The sequence below is a fragment of the Brachyhypopomus gauderio genome, chromosome 11, assembly GCF_052324685.1.
Source record: "Brachyhypopomus gauderio isolate BG-103 chromosome 11, BGAUD_0.2, whole genome shotgun sequence".
Classification (NCBI taxonomy): Eukaryota; Metazoa; Chordata; class Actinopteri; order Gymnotiformes; family Hypopomidae; genus Brachyhypopomus; species Brachyhypopomus gauderio.
Window position 1 is genome coordinate 18,068,105 of NC_135221.1, and position 6,000 is coordinate 18,074,104.

At 42.0% G+C, this 6,000-nt stretch overlaps 1 protein-coding gene across 1 annotated transcript in view; it reads right to left on the minus strand.

Annotated features, from left to right (window-relative positions):
• The window catches only part of st3gal5 (ST3 beta-galactoside alpha-2,3-sialyltransferase 5), a 43,600-nt gene extending 37,600 nt beyond the window's left edge, over nucleotides 1-6,000 (minus strand). Inside the window, exon 1 of the mRNA XM_077022516.1 lies at nucleotides 5,773-6,000. The gene's annotated coding sequence lies outside the window, so the exon portion shown is untranslated. The remainder of the gene's footprint in view (nucleotides 1-5,772) is intronic.

Genomic DNA, 6,000 nt, shown 5'->3' on the forward strand with positions numbered 1-6,000 from the left:
AAAGGGAACCCATCCTCCATTGGGCAGCCCGTTAACACACAAAATTACACAAAAACAAATTATACAGATTAATACACAAGTTACAAATAAATCACACAATCAGGCTAAGTATAAGGTAACTAGAATGAAAGTTCTGGGTGTTGATATTGTCAATGTAAATGTCTTATGATGTCTTATGATTACTACAAATTTGCCTTTGAAATCTAAAGCAGTGGCATAAGGCCACATAAGATAATCCATTCCTTAGAAACTGGACTAAAATTGCAGCTAAAATAAATGATTTGGTATTGGCCTGAATCTATATTTAATTTGGATATAGCTGTGTGTTGTATCATATGCACAATAAGGATTTCACCCACACGCACAGTTGCTCACCACTACTGCCTCCTAGTGGTTCGAAAGAGTACAACCTGAATTCACTACACTGTGGATGTTTAGAACTGAACATTTGATTTATAGAATTGCACAAGACTTACATGATCACTGCCTTAATCAGTTTATTTGGTACTGCTCTGTGATCGGCTGAGTTGTATTAATGGTCATTTTCTTATGAACCTGCAGAAACTGAACAGGTACCGCATGTAATCTCCTAACAGCTTGAAAGTCTAGAATTTAGTATTTTTAAGTAGTTTTGTATAATATCTGAATGTCCTGGTGTAGTTAGGTTCTAAGAATCTGAATATGCATAGTGAATATAGCAGTTTCACTGTTGTATTAGTGCAAATATGCCTGGGCCTATAAGGTCATTGGTTCAAGCCCTACAACTAGCAGTAATCATGGCTGAAGTGCCCTTGAACAAGGCCCCTAAGCCTCCAACTGCTTCCTGGGTTTTGCAGCAGGTGGCTACCCATTACTCCGTGGATGTGTGTGCTCAATCCGGAGGGGTTAAATGCAGAGAAGAATTCCCCTGAGGGGAATAATAAAGGTCCCACCTCGTCTTTTGACTCTGATCTCAGCTGTTGTGCTCTGTAGTAAAGACAGTATCACTCTTGTACCATTACACTGGAGGAGGCGGGGTTAGAGCTGTTCAACAAGTCTTTATTGCCCATAGTAACAGAAAGATGCAGACAGCTCTTTTAAATGGAACATGCAGAAGGCGCCGCAAGGTAAGCTAAAGGCGTTAGCATGCGCTAAACAGTCACAACTCTCCAAGTCATAGTAGTTCAAAGGCAAGCAGAGACCGGTGCGGCAGCTGCCTCTGTGAGTTCAGACGAGGGCAATAAACAGCACCGGATGACAGGACCTGCAGGTATAAATAGGGCAGTGGTGATTGAAACCAGGTGTGAGTTATTAGTTGACGGATGATTGTGAATGGTGGAGTGTCGTGGTGTGGGAGTGTCCAGGAGTGGGCGTCTCCCCTGAGGACCGGGACCAGCCTACCATGTCATACACTACAAACACAAATTTATTTATAAAATATTTGGCTTTTGGGTGAAATTTATAGATAGTGCAAAAAGTTCAAATGATTTGAGATGAAATTAGGCCTTTGTTGTTCATGCACAGGCACAATGATTGTAGGGCAGTTCTTAATTGACTAGACACACATACCCATACTGTAACACCACCACTCAAGGCTTGTGGGGTTTCAACAGTGGCTGGTGCATAGTGCTTTGCTCAACGTCTCCAACATTGTTGGCGGCCATCGTTTCTGCTCAGCCTGAATTGACAGTGCTGAGGCCCACTGGTGCCTCATCTGGCGTAAATGCTCCCTGGTCCATGCAAGACGATGACGCATGTGTCTGGTGTTGTGGTCAGGTGTCCTTGGAAGGTCATCTAGCAAGCAGATCACTCTGATGTAAACAGTTTCGAATGGTCTGACATGACATTTGGGTGCCTCTCGCCTCTCTTAAACGTGCCTGCATTTGTGAGGAATTCATCATCCAGTCCCACAGGTGTCACAGTGAGCCCCTGCCCCAGCTGTCAGTCTTGTATGCTTTCTTTATGTAGCCATGTGGTCCCTCCTCGTGTTTTGTAACCCATCCCCCTCGTTAGCGTGTTCAGGTGTTTTGTAAGGTGTATATATACCCTGTGTTTGGTCTTTTGCTTTTTCGATGGTTGATTGTCGATTGTCGTTTCTCTCGTAGCCCTGTCTACTTTCGTGTTTGTGCTTCAGTGTTGTATTATGGTTTGTTTGTGTGTTCTGTATTCAGTATGTCGTTGCATGTTGGTTATGTTTCTACGTCGGACTCCCTAACGGATTTGACCCACGGCTGTCTTTATGACCCTGCCTTTGGAATGCCGCTCAATAAATTTGTGTCCGCCCTCTCACTCTTTGATGCCGACGGCATTACAGCAGGGCACTGTTTATGATGAATCAGTCGTCAGTGTGGGATGAGGCCACAGGACATCCACTTCTATGTGTTTTTGTGAATCCTTCAATCCCTCTGTATCTCTGTTGCACCTCGCTGATGACACTCTAAGCTCAGTGGCATCTCCGTCTGAAAACATCCTATTTGAAGCCACGCGAGTTGTGCAAAAAGAACTGAATCATTGAAGAGTTGGACATGAGTGTTCCAAAGTTAAGAGAAGGTCACATTACGTTCACCTGTAAAGGTTGGAGTACATTTTAGATTCACCTTGAAATTTGACCTGAAAGCCAAATATCCCTTCACCACACTACCCACTTCTTGGGAGTAGTGTTTGTGACTTCTGCTCACCAGAATAAAGCAACAAGGAGAGAGGCCAGAAAGGTAAGCTTCCTTTTCAAATTATACTTCTAGAACACCTACCTTGTCCTCTTCTAGAAAATAAATGCATTCTCATTTTCTGTCACAGATAAGCAGTGAACTGGTTTCTGGCACTATGTATTTGGGTGTGGTACATAACTGTGTATTATGGGTGACACAGGAGTGCACCTCAGCTAACAGTGGGAGGCAGATCAAATGTTTGCTGGAAGCAACGGAGGGGAAAAAAATGTGCAAGGATCAAATGATTACACAAGGCTATAAAAACACTGGAGAGCAGCATGTAAATGTATATGGACTGGCGAAGAAGTACAATCAACAGATTGTTGCATTCTCTGAAATGTAAATCAGATGGAGAAATTGTGGGGTTGACTAGAAAATCATGGAATCACTTGTGATTGTGTTAAGGTAGTGTTGTGCAGCATTTAAGGATGTTGATACATTATGGCAGAAGCAACGTGAACAAATGGCTTGAAAAATCAAATGATCCGTAGGGACCTCGTTTGTTCAGGCTGGCATCACAGCACAGAAAACACACTAACCAAAATACTAAACAGTCTTATGCTAAATTGTGACACTGGTAACCTGTAACCTTTTTCTTTATCTAGGTGCTGCATTTGACACAGTACACCACTGTATACCGCTAAACCGTCTAAGAGACAGGGTTGGCCTAACTGGTATTGTTCTGAACTGGTTTCATTAATATCTGACAAGTTGTGAGTACGTGAGTCTCAGCTGCTACACTCGAACATACTCCATGTCATCAATCACGCACCATGGACCAATGTTAACAACCAATAAAGAAGTGGCATGGTCATAAGATTCACAAGAGCATTAATTACTACCCAGTTAGACCAAACGCTATCTTATTATTAAACACCACAAGTTGTCCTTTAGACACCATATCAAAAGAATTCTTTAAATAAGCGTCCATGAACATTGTCATTGAATCATTTAAACAATGAATCTATCCACTATATCATAAGAGCAGTTATCAGGCCTCTTCTAAAGAACATGTTAGACTACACAAACCTTGATAATTATAGAAAAAAATATTTTAAAGAAAGCTTATTGAGAAGGTTATTTCTATTCAAGCAAATTTATATAGTAATTAACTAAATGTGACCATTCACTCTGGTTTCAAACCACACAAAGCAATTATTAAACCGATCATGCAGGGCTCAATTTTGAGAATAGTGCTTTATTAGGTTCACCTGTCCAACTACTGATTAACGCAAATGCCGAATCAGCCAATCATATGGCTGCAACTTGATGCATTTAGGCATGTAGACATGGCCAAGACGATGTGCTGCAGTTCAAACTGAGCATCAGAATGTGGAAGAAAGGTGATTTAAGTTCCAGACGGGCTGATCTGAGTATTTCAGAAACTGGTGCTCTACTGGGATTTTCACGCACAACCAACTAAAGGGTTTACAGAGTAGGCCTTACAGAGAATGGTCCAAAAAGGAGAAAATATCCAGTGAGCAGCAGTTCTGTGGGCACAAATGCCTTGTTGATGTCAGAGGAGAATGGTCAGACTGAGCTGATAGAATGGCAACAGTAACTCAAATAACCAGTCGTTACAACCGAGTCATGGAGAAGAGCATCTCTGAACACACAACACGTTGAACCTTGAGGTGGATGGGCTACAGCAGCAGAAGACCACACCAGGTGCCACTCCTGTCAGCTAAGAACAGGAAACTGAGGCTACAATTCACACAGGCTCACCAAAATTAAACAATAGAAGATTGGGAAAACGTTGCCTGGTCTGAGGAGTCTCGATTTCTGCTGTGACATTCGAATGGTAGGGTCAGAATTTGGCATCAAAAACATGAGAGCATGGATCCATTCTGCCTTGTATTAACGGTTCAGGCTGGTGGTGGTGGTGGTGCAATGGTGTGGGGGATATTTTCTTGCCACACTTTGGGCCTATTAGAACCTATTGAGCATCGTATCAATTCCACTGCCTACCTGAGTATTGTTGCTGACCATGTCCATCCCTTTATGACCACAGTGTACCCATCTTCTGATGGCTACTTCCAGCAGGATAACGCGCAAATAATCTCAGACTGGTTTCTTGAACACGACAATGAATTCACTCGAATGGCCTCCACAGTCACCAGACCTCAATCCAATAGAGCACCTTTGGGATGTGGTGGGAGAATCTCATCATGGATGTGAAGCAGACAAATCTGCAGCAACTGTGTGATGTTATCATGTCAATATGGACCAGAATCTCTGAGGAATGTTTCTAGTACCTTGTTGAATCTATGCCACGAAGGATTAAGGCAATTCTGAAAGCAAAATGGGGTCTAACCCGGTACTAGCAAGGTGTTCCTAATAAAGTGGACAGTGAGTGTACTTCCATGAGCAACAGTTGCCAGCAAATGTAATATCTTGTTTTACAAGTATGCAGACAACACAAAATAAATTGTGTCCCTAGCCACTGAACATCAAATTTTCCATAAACTACATTTTAACTGTCTTGAGGCGATCACGTCCTGGATAGGTCATAAATTCCCATAACTCAATGACAACAAAACAGAATTTCTCTCTGAAAGGAGATAGAAACGTTCTTTATCATGACACAACTATGACTTTCAACTTTTCAATATACATCATCTGTGCTACTATCCTTGTAATCTTTTTCAGATCTCAACTGAAAGTGCTGTTATAAATACAGCCTTGGTAGCAGCCTGCTTTGTAATGTAATTCTTTTATTCCGTCTTTTTAAATTAAAAGATACATGACATACGTATTATCGGTAGGTGTTGCTGACTGTGTGCCAAATCCCACGCGTATTAGGTTTCATCATCATGAACCTTTAGCAGAATTTGTAAGTATATATTTTATGAAGAACAGACCGCGTGGCTTAATATTTCTCAGCTATGAATGCGTAATCTACCAGTTCAGATGCGATAGCGCAAGATGCGTATTTAGTGCGCACGGACCCTAGAGGGGTTGCCGTGGCACAGCAAAGCGCAGCTTATGTTGCCCGATTGAACCCCACATGCAATAGAATAAAAACGTTTGTACAACACATACGACTGCATTAAGGCACTAAAACAAATTTGACAACGTAGCCTACCTTGAAAACGCCGACGGATCCACCATCGTTGTACTTGTGCTGAACAGTCCATATTTTGGAAAAACCCTATTAAATAGAGCTCTTCGTCTGCTAAACATGAATTCACACATTTGCACGAGAGAGTGGGAGAGGGATAATGTTTTACATCCTTACAGCCACAAATTCATTGACATTCTATAGCCAGAACACGAAAGAAATTCAATAACCCGATAGGTAAAGCCAGGTGTT